General features: G+C 41.2%; 1 protein-coding gene across 4 annotated transcripts in view; it reads left to right on the forward strand.

Moving 5' to 3' along the window:
• Positions 1-16,804, forward strand: part of LOC144596636 (parkin coregulated gene protein homolog) — a 184,265-nt gene that overhangs the window by 76,754 nt on the left and 90,707 nt on the right. The gene's annotated exons all lie outside the window — the stretch shown is intronic.

Below are 16,804 nucleotides of genomic sequence, written 5' to 3' on the forward strand. Positions count from 1 at the left end.
CTGTAATCAGAATTTTTTGTGGGATAAGTTCCAGAATCCGTCGTCTTTTGTTCGAAAAAGTTGACATTAATCCCTTTCCAAATGGTTTAGCTCAAATTTTAAGTTTATGCCTTTTTATTTCCAAGGGCACATCTCCTCCCGGCCGAGGGCTGAATATTTTTGTCACATTAAATGTAGCTTCACTTTGTGCATTTTCTCACTTTTAGTATTCCAATCCACTTAAGATAACAATAGCATTTTATTTGTCTTTTAATTGCTGCTTCTACCTTTAGATACGTTTTTAGGGATTGTGCATTTGAACTCACACATACCTTTGCTCCAAGACAGCTTCTAATCTCTCACAATTTAAGAGTTTATTGCCATTTGACTTCAGATCCAAAGTGGATGATCATGTATTTCTCACAATGAACCCTGCCTAATGTTGTTTGCCCAATTATTTAGATTTTCCCTTATAAATGCCTGAAGATAAATAAGCTGTTCATAGTCATAGAGTCATACAGCATGGAAACAGGCCCTTTGCTCAACTCATCCATGTTGACCAAGATGCCTACCTGAGCTAATCCCATTTGCCTGCCTTTGGCTCCTAATTCTCTAAACCTTTCTTATCCAGATACCTGTATAAGTGCCCTTTAAACTTTGTAATTTTACCCGCCACTATCACCTCCTCTGGCAACTTGATCCACATACCTTTTGCACTGTGTGAACAAATTGCATCTCAGGTATCCTTTAAATTTCCCCCCTTTCACCCTCTAGTTTTTGACTTCCCGTCCTTGGGAAAAATACCTTATCTATGCCCCACGTGAATTTATATACCTCTTTATGGTTACTCTTCAGTCTCCTATGCTCCAGAGAAAAAAAAGGGCCAATCTTTACAGTCTCTCTTTAACTCATAACATCCTTATGGACTTTTCTGTGCCTTTTCCAGCTTAAAAATATCAGTCTTGTAGCTCAGTGATCAGAACTGTACACAAGTGCAGTTGTAAACATACGATGTCCAAATCTTTGAACTCGTGGCCCTGACAGGTGAAATTCAATGTGGTAAACACCTTCCTTGCCACTTTCAGAGAATAATGTACTTGGGACTTGGGACTTTCTGTCCTATGACACTCTTCAGGACCCTTCCCTATATTGTGTATATCTTCCCTGGATTACTTTTCTAAGATGTAACCAAACCACTAGAATATTAAATCTGATGTAAAAACTGTTTCTAAATTCATTGTGCTGCACATATTCATTCACCTGTTATTAAAGGCTTGCTTATGGTGTGCATTTTGTGACCACAAAACTTTTGCCATATGAACGTATATGGAGGACAAATAGAGATTGTGATTTGTTCCTCATCATTCTCTTGCCTCCAAGATTCCATGATTACAGCTAATTACAAATGATGAATTAAATTTTAACAAGAGCACTCAATCATATTGTCGTTCAGGCTCAAAACAAACAGGGTTAACCAATGAAGGTGCAATTTCAGTATTACAAACAATTACAAAATGTTTGGAGAAAGATTAGTAAATCCGATTAAGATCAAATAAGTATAATAAATCAATATGCCCTGACTTCATAGGCTGATCAGTTGACTTTTTTTCTCTTCTGTTGATTTTCAAAACAGAAAACCATTGACAACACTACCAGCTAATCAGGTTGGACATGGGGCAGGGCACATGACTGGGCTCACAGCAACAAAAATAACAACTGAAACTGCAGCAGCTTTTCTTGATAAAAAGAGGGTGATTTCACCAGAAAAAATAGTTTGAGTTTTGGATAGTTGCAGCTAGATTATGGGTCTAAAATCAATACCTGTGATTGACTCTAGCTCAGTCATCAGGCATGATTGGCAAAATAATTTCCTAACAGTCTCCGTTTTGACTGAGAAAACCAATGTTTTTATAATAATAATAATAATAAGCATTTATTTTATATAGCGCTTTACCAGGTGCTCAAAGCGCTTTACAAAAACAGTCATAGCATAAAAACAAACAGACAAACTATCCTGACGGAGAAGCGGCGAACAAACAGCGCCAGCGTCCTCTCACGTCAGGGTCCGGCAGTAGACAACAAAAAGCACAGGACACACAGATACAATTTGAACACAAACAGCCATCACAGTGATTGCTCCAGGCACACCCTCACTGTGATGGAAGGCAAAGAAAAGTCATTATCTCCTCCTCATTCTTCTCCCGTGGCGCCACGAGGCGATCGAGGCTCCCAACTTTTGAAGCCCCTGATATGTGCAGATATCAGGTAGTTCTTCATCATTTGTTAAAAGCTATGATGCAAATTGCATTAATTATCATGGAAATATTGATGTATTTTTTCTGCCATATCAAAAAACAAAGTGCTGATGGAAATCAGCAGGTTGGGCAGCATCTGTGGAGGGAAATGGACCAACAACATTTTGGGTTGGGATCCTTCACTGATTGGAGTCAGTGAGAGAAAGCAGGAAAAGAGAGATGGAGGCGGGATGAAGACTGGCAACTGAAAGGTGAATCATGGAACCCAAAATGTCATCTCCAATCATTTTGAAGAAGGATCCCAACTCGAAAAGTTGTCTGTCCATTCAGTTCCTCCAGCACTATGATTTTTGCTCAACATTCTAGCATCTGCAATTGCTCACATCTCCATTTCTGCCATATCATTTAATTTCTTTGTAAAATTCAAGTGAAACCTGGACCCCTTTCTTTTTTGTGAACGTGTTATCTCTTACAAAGGATAAATGTTGCAAAGAATTACAGGACGAGAATGATCTCCTGGATTAATTTTAATCAGGATTATAGGGGGGGATCTCAGAAGAACTTCCCAGAAATATTTCCCCAAATCACTTATGATTTTTACCTGACTTTTTAATCTACCCCTGAACTTCATCTAGTTGGACTGAAAAGTGCATATACTGTATTTGTGGAAAAGGCTGGTTGTTGGAATTAGATATATTTTCTTGGCTGTCTTTGTGTGTTGTGTGAACAAGCTTTGTACAAGCAATGCTATGAATCATTAGAGGAGACACAAGAGCTGGAAAATTGAACAAAATGACACAAACTTCTGGAGGAACTTAGCAGGTCAGGCAGCATCTGTGGAGAAAAATGGACAGATAATATTTTGGATTAGGACCCTTCTTGATGCTGCCTGATTCATTGAGTTCATCCAGCCTTTTGTTTTTGGTATTGTAAATCATCAGGTTGGATTTTGTTCTTGCACCTTCTTGCCAAACATTTTTTTAATTTCATCTGCATTTTTCCCATAGCAAGAGTTTCTCTTTATGAATTAAAACTTCCTGGCAAAGGGTTGTGAGATATACGGTAGCTGCATTATGAAAGGGTCCTGGTGTTTGATAATACTGCTGTGGGGTGTCAGAATTTTGCTACATTTTGAAGGACAGTTTAAGATCTAATCAAGCTGCTTTTTAAAAAAATTGGACAGCCATGGGATTCTAGGGTTATGGAGAAAGAGATTTTAGAATGTTGATTTTAAAGAAACTATTTCCATTGCTTGTGAAATTAAGAAAGTGGAGGGAGCAGCATTGACTAGTTTTAGTCAATCAGACTGAGACATAGCCACTGTTACTATTAAAAGTGGTAATGGCATTACGAGTGCCTGCCCTGATTGGAAGGATGCAAGTCTTGGCAACTTAATGGGTAAAATAGACCAGGAAATACCCTCAGGCCTTTTTGGGGACATTGACTAAAAACCCCATTAGCCCATGACCTCAATACTTTTCTCGGATCAACTGTTCCAAATAGCCTAATTTTCCATAATAAAAATAGAAAATTGTGCAAATACACAATGTGCCATCTAGCATTTATGGAGCTAGAAAAATAATTATGAAGTCACAGAGTCATATAGCATAGAAACAGGCCTTTTGGCTCACCATGTGAATGTTGATCATCAAGTATCTATCCATGCTATGTGTGTGAGTGTGTGTGAGGGTGTAATCACCAGGCATCTTGGATATCTTTGCTTCAACTGTGTGGTAGTTGGAATGTCAAGGCCATCTCCTGATAAACAAACCATATGCTGACTATTTTCATTCCCAGTATAAGGTTCAAAACCCAGTTGGTCCTGATGGGCATGAACTGTCATGGTGCTGGATCAAGAAGGAAACTGAAATAAGATCATAAGTTAGAATAGCAGAATTAGGCCATTCGGCCAATCAAGTGTACTCCGCCATTCAATCATGGCTGATCTATCTTTCCATCTCAACCTCATTCTCCTGCCTTCTCCCCATTACCCCTGATCCCGTACGAATCAAGAATCTATCATATCATATCATATCATATATATACAGCGCGGAAACAGGCCTTTTCGGCCCACCAAGTCCGCGCCGCCCAGCGATCCCCGTACATTAACACTATCCTACACCCACTAGGGACAATTTTTACATTTACCCAGCCAATTAACCTACATACCTGTACGTCTTTGGAGTGTGGGAGGAAACCGAAGATCTCGGAGAAAACCCACGCAGGTCACGGGGAGAACGTACAAACTCCTTACAGTGCAACACCCGTAGTCAGGATCGAACCTGAGTCTCCGGCGCTGCATTCGCTGTAAAGCAGCAACTCTACCGCTGCGCTACCGTGCCGCCCATATCAATCTCCGCCTTAAAATATTCGTTGGCCTCCACAGCCTTCTGAGATCGCTTTTCTACAGCACAACCTGAACATGGTGGAACATGTGGAGAATGCAGCTTCCTCCTTCCAACATCTGTTTCATTGACCACCGGCTTTCAAAATTAACGGTGGTAGGGCTACAGAGCTTTCATCTGACCCATTCGTTGCAAGATTGTCTTTTTTTGGGGGTGGAAGATTGGTAGGAGATTTGATACAATCGGAAAATTAATGGACTACCAGAAGGTTTTTGATAGGTGCTATATAACAGGCTTATCAGTAAAATTGAAACACAAGTGAAATTTATAGCATGGTTCTGAAGTTGGCCAAGTAACAGACAACAAAGAGTTGTGGTGAATGATTGTTCAGTGGACTAGGGGGAAAAGAAAGGATGCTTTCCTTAGGAACTGGTGTTGGGGCCATTGCTTTTTTGGATTTACATTAATGACCAAAACGTGGGGATGCAAGCCAAAATTTCTAAATTTGCAGATGACACTGAACTTCAGTTTAGGTTTATTATTGTCACACATACCAAGATACCGTGAAGAGCTTTTATTTCTGAACTATCCAATCAAATCAGATAATAGTGTCAAATCAGAAATACAATCAAGCCAAACACAAGTACAACAGGGTAGAGTGAAGAGAAAAATACTAGAGTATATTCATAATTCCTCAGCATTATAATGTTACAGTTCCAGAAAAAAAGTACAATATCCTCAATGAGGTAGGTTGGAAACTTGCGTTTGTACCCTAGCATATGGAAGGACCATTTAGAAGTCTGATAAAAGAGGGGAAGGTATTCCTAAGTCTGGTGGTGTGCACTTTCATGCTTTTGTACCTTCTGCCCGACAGGAGCAAGGGGCAGTAGGAATGACAAGGGTGGGAAAGGTTCTTCATTATGTTGGCTGCTTTCCCAAGACAGAGTGCAGTGTGGATGGTGTCAATGGTGGGGAGTCTGGTCTATGTGATGGACTGGCCAAATTCTACATCTCTCTGCAATTTTGTGCGGTCTTGGGCAGAGCTGTTTCAATCCTTTCCTGAACCTATCCACAATTGAAACTGGCTCCAGATTCCTTATGACATAATTTTCCTATGTCACTCTTTATTCTTTTTTCAATTTCATTACCTTTAAATCGTCGGGTTCTCCAACCTGCTATGAATGGGGCCTGTTTCTCTCTATCTGCTCTGTCTGCATCCTTTAGATATCTCAATCAAAACCCTTCTTAACTTCTCCTTTTTGGACCAATACAACTGCAGCCTCTCAGATTTGAATTACCTTTAAATTGAACGTAAAAAGTCAGTTTAAAAAGAGCGCCAAAGGGACGCTAGCAGTCAGTCAGTAAAGGTCGGGAGAGCAGGAGCAAGGACGACTGTTGGCTGAAAGCAAGTAAGTGTTAATTGAAGGTAAAAAGACAGTTTAAAAAGAGCGCCAAAGGGATGCTAGCAGGCAATCAGTGAAGCGCATACCTCCAAGCTCGTCAGGAAGGCAGGATAGAAGTGAGTACGTGGATTGACTGATCAATTAAATTAGAAGTCTGGTAAATTGGCCAATTAGGCAATTTAGTGATTGATATAAGCAAGGCTTACACAACGGGTGCGGCCCTGTCAAGGGAAGTGCCTTGTGAAAAAAGTGCGAGTCTTTGGCTGCGAGTCTTCGGCTGAGGTGAGGAGGATACGCTTGTTTCTGAACCTGATTTGTTTTTTGACACTAAAGTAATGGCAGACAAGTTGGTGGGGTGTGTGTTTCCTGCAGGATGTGGGAAGGTAGGGACACCGCTGGAGCTTCTGGGAGCTACACCTGCAAGAACTGTGTCCAGGTGCAGCTCCTGAATGGACGTGTGGTGGAGTTGGAAAAGCAGCTGGATGACCTCAGGGCCATCCAGGAATGCGAGAGTTTCCTGGACAGGACCTACTGTGAGGCTGTCACGCCAAGGGTCCAGGTTGAGCGAAGGTGGGAGACCCGTTTCAGGGGGGAGTGAACGTGGACTACAGGAGACCCTGGTGGCTGTGCCTGTTGCAAATAGGTACACCCTCTTGGGAACTGTCTGGGCAGAAGACGCTTCCAGTCCGAGCGGAGGACAGGTTGGCGGCTCTAATCCAGGCAAGGAGACTCGACCGGGGAGACCGAAGTCAGGAAGAGCCATAGTAGTGGGTGACTCCATTGTCCAAGGTACGGACAGTAGATTCTGTGGCGGCAGTCGGAACTTGAGGATGGTCTGTTGCCTCCCTGGTGCCAGGGTTCAAGACATCACGGACCGGCTTCAGAACATCCTAGCGAGGGAAGGCGATCAACCAGAAGTAGTTGTGCACGTGGGCACGAACGATGTCGGGAGGAAGAGGAAGGAGATACTGCAACGTGAATTTAAAGACTTAGGAAGAAGACAGAGAAGTAGGAAGTCGAGGGTGGTTATCTCTGGACTGTTACCTGTACCTCATGCTGGTCAGAGCAGGAACAGAGAGATCGGGGATATGAATGTATGGCTGAGGGGCTGGTGCAGGGAGCGGGGATTTAGATTTTTAGACCACTGGGTTCTCTTCTGGGGTAGGGGTGACCTGTACAAAAGGAACGAGTTGCACCTTAACAGCAGGGGGACCAACATTCTGGCAGGCAGGTTTGCTAGTGCTACACGTGTGGCTTTAAACTAAGTAGTTGGGGGGAGGGGTTGACAAATTGGGAATATGAAGATGGAGTTAAAGGGGAAGCGAATACAGGACAAATTGCAAAGGACTCTTGAATAAATGGGAAGGGAAGTTCTTGATGGGATAAGAGAGTAAGGTCAGGGCCAAATGTGGCCAGTGTGAGAGGGGAGGTGGATACCGAAGTGAAAGTGTTGTATTTAAATGCGCGAAGTATGAAAAATAAAGTGGATGAGCTTGAGGCTCAGTTAGACATTGGCAAGTATGATGTTGTGGGAATCACAGAGACATGGCTACAAGAGGCCAGGGCTGTGAGCTGAATATTTAGGGGTACACAACGTATAGAAAAGACAGACAGGTGGGCAAAGAGGGTGGGGTCGCTCTGTTGGTAAGGAATGATATTCACTCCCTTGCAAGGGGTGACATAGAATCAGGAGATGTAGAATCAGTATGGATAGAAATGAGGAATTGTAAGATTAAAAAGACCCTAATGGGAATTATCTACAAGCCCCCAAACAGTAGCCTCGACATAGGGTGCAAGTTGAATCAAGAGCTAAAATTGGCATGTCGCAAATGTAATCCTATGGTGATTATGGGAGATTTCAACATGCAGGTAGACTGGGAAAATCAGGTTGGTAATGGAGCCCAGGAAAGAGAGTTTGTGGAGTGCCTCCGAGATGGATTCTTAGAACAGCTTGTACTGGAGCCTACCAGGGAGAAGGCAATTCTGGATTTAATGTTGTGTAATGAACCTGATCTGATAAGGGGACTCGAGGTAAAAGAGCCATTAGGATGCAGTGATCACAATATGATAAGTTTTACTCTACAAATTGAGAGGGAGAAGGGAAAATCGGAAGTGTCAGTATTACAGTATAGCAAAGGGGATTACAGGGGCATGTGGCAGGAGCTGGCCAGATTTGACTGGGAGGAGGCCCTAGCAAGGAAGACGGTGGAACAGCAATGGCAGGTATTCCTGGGAACAATGCAGAAGTTGCAGGATCAATTTATCCCAAAGAGGAGGAAAGATCCGAAGGGGAGTAAGAGGCACCCGTGGATAACAAGGGCAGTCAAGGACAGCATAAAAATAAAAGAGAAGTATATCATAGCAAAGAAGACTGGGAAGCCAGAGGATTGGGAATCTTTTAAAGAGCAACAGAAGATAACCAAAAAGGCAATACGGGGAGAAAAGATGAGGTACGAGGGTAAGCTAGCCAATAATATGAAGGAGGATAGTAAAAGCCTTTTTAGGTATGTGAAGAGGAAAAAAATAGTCAAGGCAAATATGGGTCCCTTGAAGTCAGAAGCAGGGGAACATTATGGGGAACAAGGAAATGGCAGACGAGTTGAACCGGTACTTTGGATCTGTCTTCACTAAGGAAGATACAAACAATCTCCCAGATTTTCTAGTGGCCAGATATACTAGGGTGACGGAGGAACTGAAGAGATTCACATTAGGCAGGAAATGGTGTTGGGTAGACTGATGGGACTGAAGGCTGATAAATCCCCAGGGCCTGATGGTCTGCATCCCAGGATACTTAAGGAGGTGGCTCTAGAAATTGTGGACGCATTGGTGATCATTTTCCAATGTTGTATAGATTCAGGATCAGTTCCTGTGGATTGGAGGGTAGCTAATGTTATCCCACTTTTTAAGAAAGGAGGGAGAGAGAAAATGGGAAATTATAGACCAGTTAGTCTGACATTAGTGGTGGGGAAGATGCTGGAGTCAATTATAAAAGACAAAATTGCGTAGCATTTGGATAGCAGTAACCATTCCGAGTCAGCATGGATTTACGAAGGGGAAATCATGCTTGACTAATCTTCTGGAATTTTTTGAGGATGTAACTAGGAAAATTGACAGGGGAGAGCCGATGGATGTGGTGCACCTCGACTTTCAGAAAGCCTTTGACAATGTCCCACATAGGAGATTAGTGGGCAAAATTAGAGCACATGGTATTGGGGGTAGGGTACTGACATGGATAGAAAATTGGTTGACAGACAGAAAGCAAAGAGTGGGGATAAATGGGTCCCTTTCAGAATGGCAGGCAGTGACTAGTGGGGTACCGCAAGGCTCGGTGCTGGGACCGCAGCTATATACAATATACATTAATGACTTGGATGAAGGGATTAAAAGTACAATTAGCAAATTTGCAGATGATACAAAGCTGGGTGGTACTGTGAGCTGTGAGGAAGATGCTATGAGGTTGCAGGGTGACTTGGACAGGTTGTGTGAGTGGGCAGATGCATGGGTGATGCAGTTTAATGTGGATAAGTGTGAGGTTATCCACTTTGGTTGTAAGAATAAGAAGGCAGATTATTATCTGAATGGTGTCGTTAGGAAAAGGGGACGTACAATGAGATCTGGGTGTCCTAGTGCAACAATCACTGAAAGGAAGCATGCAGGTACAGCAGGCAGTGAAGAAAACCAATGGAATGTTGGCCATAACAAGAGGAAGTGAGTATGGGAGCAAAGAGGTCCTTCTGCAGTTGTACAGGGCCCTAGTGAGTCAGCACCTGGAGTACTGTGTGCAGTTTTGGTCTCCAAATTTGAGGAAGGATATTCTTGCTATTGAGGGCGTGCAGCGTAGGTTTACTAGGTTAATTCCGGGAATGGCAGGGCTGTCATATGTTGAAAGACTGGAGAGGCGAGGCTTGTATACACTGGAATTTAAAAGGATGAGAGGGGATCTTATCGAAACATGTAAGATTATTAAGGGGTTGGGCACGTTAGAGGCAGGAAACATGTTCCCAATGTTGCGGGAGTCCAGAACCAAGGGCCACAGTTTAAGAATAACGGGTAGGCCATTTAGAACGGAGATGAGGAAAAACTTTTTCAGTCAGAGAGTTTAAAATCTGTGGAAATCACTGCCTCAGAAGGCGGTGGAGGCCAATTCTCTGAATGCATTCAAGAGAGAGCTAGATAGAGCTCTTAAGGATAGCAGAGTATGGGGAGAAGGCAGGAACGAGGTACTGATTGAGAATTTATTCACAAAATGCTGGAGTAACTCAGCAGGTCAGGCAGCATCTCAGGAGAGAAGGAATGGGTGACGTTTCGGGTCGAGACCCTTCAGACTGAGGAGAGAAGGAATGGGTGACGTTTCGGGTCGAGACCCATCTTCAGACTGATCGAGAGAAGGAATGGGTGACGTTTCGGGTCGAGACCCTTCTTCAGACTGATGCTGCCTGACCTGCTGAGTTACTCCAGCATTTTGTGAATAAATACCTTCGATTTGTACCAGCATCTGCAGTTATTTTCTTATACCACTGATTGAGAATGATCAGCCATGATCACATTGAATGGTGGTGCTGGCTCGAAGGGCTGATTGGCCTACTCCTGCACCTATTGTATATTGTCTATTTATTAAGGCAACCAAATTCTTTCATCCTTGTAGGTCTCTTTTGCATCTTCTCTTCACAGCTTCAAGATGGACTTTGGTAGTGGCTTAGCCTATGTTTTACAAAGGTTCTTTTTGACTTCCTTGTTCTTCCACTCTGCCTCCTTTTACGATGCCCAGGATTTCATCTGTTTGGTAACTTCAGTTTCTTAATTTGCACTACCAGTTTCAATATACTCCTATACCTCTTTGTTCCAGTACATCATTCTTTGTGGAAAACCTGGAGAAGCAGATTTTTGAGGCTTGAAAAAAAGTAATTATTCAGATACAAAAGGAAATATAAACATAAACTTGGAATATTACAGAAGTGGAGCTCGAGTCTGATAAATAAATTTTCAAATTGCTGAAAAGATGTCAGATTTTTTAAATTTACATGGAGATCAGTGGAGGAAACCTATCTTGAAACCTGTGAAGTTTATTTTTTCATAAAGAGTAGTGGGGGCCTGGAACGCATTACCAGGGATGATGTTAGATGCAGATACAATACTAGTGTTTAAGAATTAACACATCAAGTCATGTCAAGTTTATTTGTCACTTACACATACATACAAGATGTGCAAGGACTAGAGGGATATGGATCATGTCAGGCAGATGAGAACAGTTTTCCTTGGCAGCATGTTGTGCGCTCACATTATGGGCTGAAGGGCCCATTTCTGTGCGTACTGTTCGATGTTCAATCATTTATGTAATTTTGAGGGACCAAATACAAAATGGATCCATCTTCTCAGCACATCAGAATTGAACATCAGAATCCATCCCTCTGGATCCATCCCTCTGGAGTCCAGAGCTAGCATCTGACCTTCAGTGCACTCTTCTGTGATGCAAGTTTAGTTTAGTTTAGAGAAACATCATGGAAGCAGGCCCTTCGGCCCACCAAGTCCATGCCGATCATTGATCACCCGTTCGCATTAATTATCCCACTACACACTTGCAGCAATTTTACAGAGGCTAATTAACCGCCAAACAAACAATGTCTTTGGGCTATGGGAGGAATCCAGAACACCCAGAGGAAGAACATGCATACTGCACACAGACAGCATCTGGAATCAGGATCAAACCCTGGCGCTGTGAACCAGCAGGTCTATCACTGCGCCGCTGCACACAGGAGGACACAACTGGAAGTTCTCTTCTGAATTGCTTGTGAAAAGTCAGTACATTTTTGGCCTGTTAATTCAAAAGAGTAACAGATTTGGAGAGGCACTGTAAACATTTGCTGTTTAGCTTTTGGAGAGGTTAATGCTGTCACCTACAACATATTAAATTCAATTTGCAATTTATATCCTATTTGGATATTATCACATTCGGGAGTCAATAATGCCTGCAGGTCCAGCATTCTACCATTAGATGGCAGTTTGTAAGCTGCTGACCCCTTCTCAGAGATAATTGCCTCACCCTATCTTTCTACATACAAAACCAAAGGATTATCACTAGCTTCCATCATAAACATAATTGTGGTGCATTGATGTTATTTATCCATTTGTTTAGTTTGGGCAGTTAAGCAAGGTCTGATGCAAGGAATGGTTCTCTGATGCTTAATACTGAACTGAAAAGTTGTTCTATTCAAAACATTCTAAACATATTAGAGTATGTGAAAACATAGTGTGCTTGGGAATCACCTAAGCAATTGGAGTGGAAAATTTTAGAGTTAGAATTAAAAAAATTAACATGCATGTATGCACTGTCTGGGATTTATTGGGTCATCCATGAAGATAACTCTTGCTGAACAGAAAATGATTATGGTAGTGTATGCAAACTGCACATTATAATATGGGTTTGATTACATAGTTTGCATTCTGTTCTCATTAATGCAAATTATTTGACAGTGCCATGATTATTCTTGTCTAAATTGTGTACTTGTGTGCTGTTAGAGCAGTTATTTGTGGCATTTAACAAAACAATTTAAGTTTGAGGCAGAGGCCATCTTTTCACTTACACGGAAAGCAATTGCAGTGGCTCTGATCTTATTTCAAGTGACAGGGAATGGAGCAGAGAAGAACAGTGTGTTTTGAAAACATTGGTTATATTGTGCACTCTAAGCTTATTTTAGAAATAAAGCAAAAAAGTTATTTGCATTTGTAATAGATTCAGTTTCATGAAATAAAGGCCTGGTAATAAACAAGACTTTAATAGAAAGTTTTGTGTCAGCCAGTTATGGGACCAAGTCTCACAAATCAGGCAATTAAAGGGAAGCTCCCCATCAAAGTCCCAAATACTTGGGAGTCATAGGTCAGCTGCTCACATCTGTACCAACAATCTGTAAAAGCAAAGCATTTGCCACAATCAATGGAATGGTCACATTCCAGAGAATTCGTAATCCTAGAAAACCCAGAAATGACTCGAGTTCAATGCATGTTTTGACATATCTCTTCTCTACCTGAAACAGTAACAAAAAATGCTTCAAGCATTCAATAGAATATGCAGCATTTGCCTTCAACAAAAGCCGATTTGATTAGCCTCTTTCACACACAGAAATCAATGTTAACTGTTTCCAGTAGATATTACATTTTGTTTTATATATACATTTGTGTTTGTTCATGATTCCAGTACGTGCAGGTCCTTTTGGCTCCTTTGTAATGCTGTTCCAGGACTTTACTTTTTTGTTGACATATTTTCGATCAGGGCTCTTTTCTTCAATCACATTACACTTATGATATACTTTAAAAGACGAGTGTTATCATAATTGTCTTTTTCTTCAAGCATGTCCTATAGCTAGGAAGCTGCAGCAAACAATCAGTGAAGGACCTTCTTAGACCAAGTTAATCAAGAGTCAAGAGTGTTTAATTCTCATGTGTGCTGAAAACCGAACAATGAAATTCTTACTTTCAGCAGCATAACAGGTCTGTTAACATCGACACAAAAAGTTGGAGTAACTCAGCGGGTCAGGTCTGGAAAAAAGGAATAGGTGACATTTCGGGTTGAGACCTTTCTTCAGACTGATAGTCAGGGGAAAGGGAAATGAGAGATATAGACGGTGATACTTCTCCTTTTCCCTGACTTTCAGTCTGAAGAAGGGTCCAGAGATGCTGCCTGACCCGCTGAGTTACTCCAAGAAATATAATAGGGTCAAAAATATGAAATATTTCAAATAATTTAACAATTATTTTGCTAACATACCCCATGAACTCTCAGCATTCATGAAATTCACCTATTTCCTGTGGAAGACACTCGATTGTCCATTGATTTAGAGACCTGGGTTTGAATCCAAGTCAAATTGATTAAATCAACATTTCCTCTATCTCCTGGCCATTTAGTATTTCTCTGATCCTGGATGACTTGGACTAATTTTAGTTTAGTTTTTTTAGTATAGTTTGTTATTTTCACGTGTACCTTCACTGGCACAGCTGAGACCAACTGACCCAGCGCACAGAAACAAAGATTGAACCCAGTCCTATAAATAAAGTTAAAGCAGTTTGATAAGTAAAATGCTGTACAGTATTTTGAAATACAGACTCTAAATTCTAAAATAGAAATGAAATAAATAGGGCAAGGATAGAGAGTGATGTCATGTAATGTAATTTGTATTTGGTATAATGTCTATGCTGAATTCCTTTAACACCTTGACAGAGGGATCTTGTTTTTTTCATGGTTTTGAGATCTATATTTTGATCTTTACACACAACCTGGTTGCTACCAGTTACACTGCTGATTTTTGTAGCGACATTATTGATTGATGCTTTCTGGTGAGGAGTTGTGGACCTATGAGATGGTACACGGCGACACAGCTGTGCCGGGGATGATACACAAACGTCAAAGTCAACAAGGCAATCGCAAAGCGAGCACTGGAATGAGCACACTCCATAGATTTCCATCACTATTCATTCTATTTGCATTGGATAATGTTAGTTGCCTACTGATTAATGTGCTTAAAGAATAGCAAGATTAAAACTGTATTACTATTGGCTGCAATAATACAAGACTACTTGTTCTTTGTGATTAAAATTTGTAACATGGATTCCTGGATCATTTAGAATGTAGAAATTAGAGCTTTTTGGTTGGGGAAATTAATGTTTGTTTTTCGATTCAAACTCTATTCATTCCGGAGATTTTAATTGTTAGATGTATGGTTTATCAAAGAAAAATGCATGAAGCGACTATTACTCTGTTTCAATTTCAGTTCACAGTTTTATTAAATAGCAAAGATATTGCCTGGAAATGCACACAAATGGCATTGCCCCTGACACTGAATGAGTATTATGATTTTTTAGGGCAACCATGCACCAGCTGGGACATCTCAGATTCAAGGGATTGGGAGGCAAGGAGGTGGGGATGAGGTGTGTGTGTGGGGGGGGGGGCCACAATGAGGTTATAAAAGATTCTATCCTCTTCATCACAAAAGCCTTCTGTTCTCATCCCTGTAATTTTGCACCCTTCCGAACCCCTAACTCAGCCAATGTTGCTGAAATGATGGTTCATACAGTCTCTGAACATTTATCACATACCCTCTGAACATTCCTTTGTCACTCATTGTTCTCATGATATATTGATTATTTGTTCAAGATGGCTGTTATTTCACAATCCTTTTTGTACCCATTCCTTCTCTCCATAGATGCTGCCTGACCCGCTGAGTTACTCCAGCATTTTGTGTCTACCTTACATATCTGTCGTGTTCTTTTGAACAGCGTCTCATAAATGGCCCATTGTGAATTTGGTTGGAGTGAACCAGGAGAATAAAGTGTTCCTACAATTTATTTTTTCCCCTGGTTAGTTAGAGGTTCTCGAGATGTTCTAGAACAATTTAAGAGAACTAGGAGCTCCAATGTTTCACTTCATTCCTGATTTTATTGTGCTAATTTTCGTTTTGTCCTCCTTCAAACATCAGTAAATGTTCCAATCAGTAGCTCAGTCAGCATCTGTGGAAAGTGAAATTATTCCCCTAACCTGCTGAGTCTTTTCTGCATCTTCTGTTTTATTTCAGATTTTTAGCTTCTGAGGTTTTTTTCATTTCCATTTCCTGTGAACCACAACTGATTTACAATGATCATTTGTGTAGGAAAATAACTGCAGCTGCTGGTACAAATCGAAGGTATCACAATGATAATTTCAACATTCCTCTATATGTTGCACGATTTTTCTCCTCTTTGGAATCTAATGGGATATATTTAAAGAATCAGTAACTGCCAGATCATCTAAAAGGTTGATCCTTGATGCAAAATGAAACACTCATTCAGGGCAAACTCATGGAAAGAAACAAGCATAGGAGTTAGTGTTAATTTTAATCCCTTTGCTGACAAAGGTTTACACTTCGACAGACACAAAAAGCTGGGGTAACTCAGCGGGACAGGCAGCATCTCTGGAGAGAAGGAATGGATGACGTTTCAGGTTGAGACCCTTCTTCAGACTCCAGCTGTCTGTCCCGCTGAGTTACTCCAGCTTTTTGTGACTATCTTGGGTTAAGATTCATGATTCAAGATTCAATTTATTGTCACCAATTAAGGTACAGTGAAATTTGAGTTTCAACCAGCATCTGTAGTTCCTTCCTACACAAAGGTTTACTCTTGTTATTTTTTACCTTACAGCCACACTTTTCCACCTCATCATTTCATGCTTTCAATTTTTGTCCTCATCTTCAAGTTATTCCTTCTTTCCCTCTCCATTATAAATTGTCCCATGTGCTTGCCTCTTATTATCCAATCAAACATCAAACCTTTGAATTTCTAACCTCAGCATTACCACAAGCCATAGACCCAAATGATCTGATATATTTCTATGGGGACACAAGAGAATGCAAATGCTGGAATCTTGAGCAAAACACAAATTGTGGGAGGAACTCAGCGGGTCAGGCAGCATCTGTGAAGGGGATGGAAAGGAGACATTTCAAGTTTGAACCCTTCTGCAGACAGATCAGACGTCTTCCCATTCCTCCACAGATGCTGCTTGACCCACTGAGTTCCTCCGGAACTTTGTGTTTTGCTCATGGATTTTTATCTTGTTCTTGTTCTTGAGGAAACCTTTCATTGCTGGTAACACTTTCAGGTAAGTGCAGCAGGATTCAATCGCAGATTAGCAGATAGAGGTTTCATATTCACAGCCACTGGTGAAACATTGGAAGTAAGCTCTCAGGAACAAAATTTTGAATGTGTTTTCACACAAAGGACGGATAAAGCTGGAAACTCCAAAATGTGAAATTGACATTTTATATGGTATGGGTTGTAAGATCAAAGGTAGATGAATAGA

This window comes from Rhinoraja longicauda, chromosome 9, assembly GCF_053455715.1.
Source record: "Rhinoraja longicauda isolate Sanriku21f chromosome 9, sRhiLon1.1, whole genome shotgun sequence".
Classification (NCBI taxonomy): Eukaryota; Metazoa; Chordata; class Chondrichthyes; order Rajiformes; family Arhynchobatidae; genus Rhinoraja; species Rhinoraja longicauda.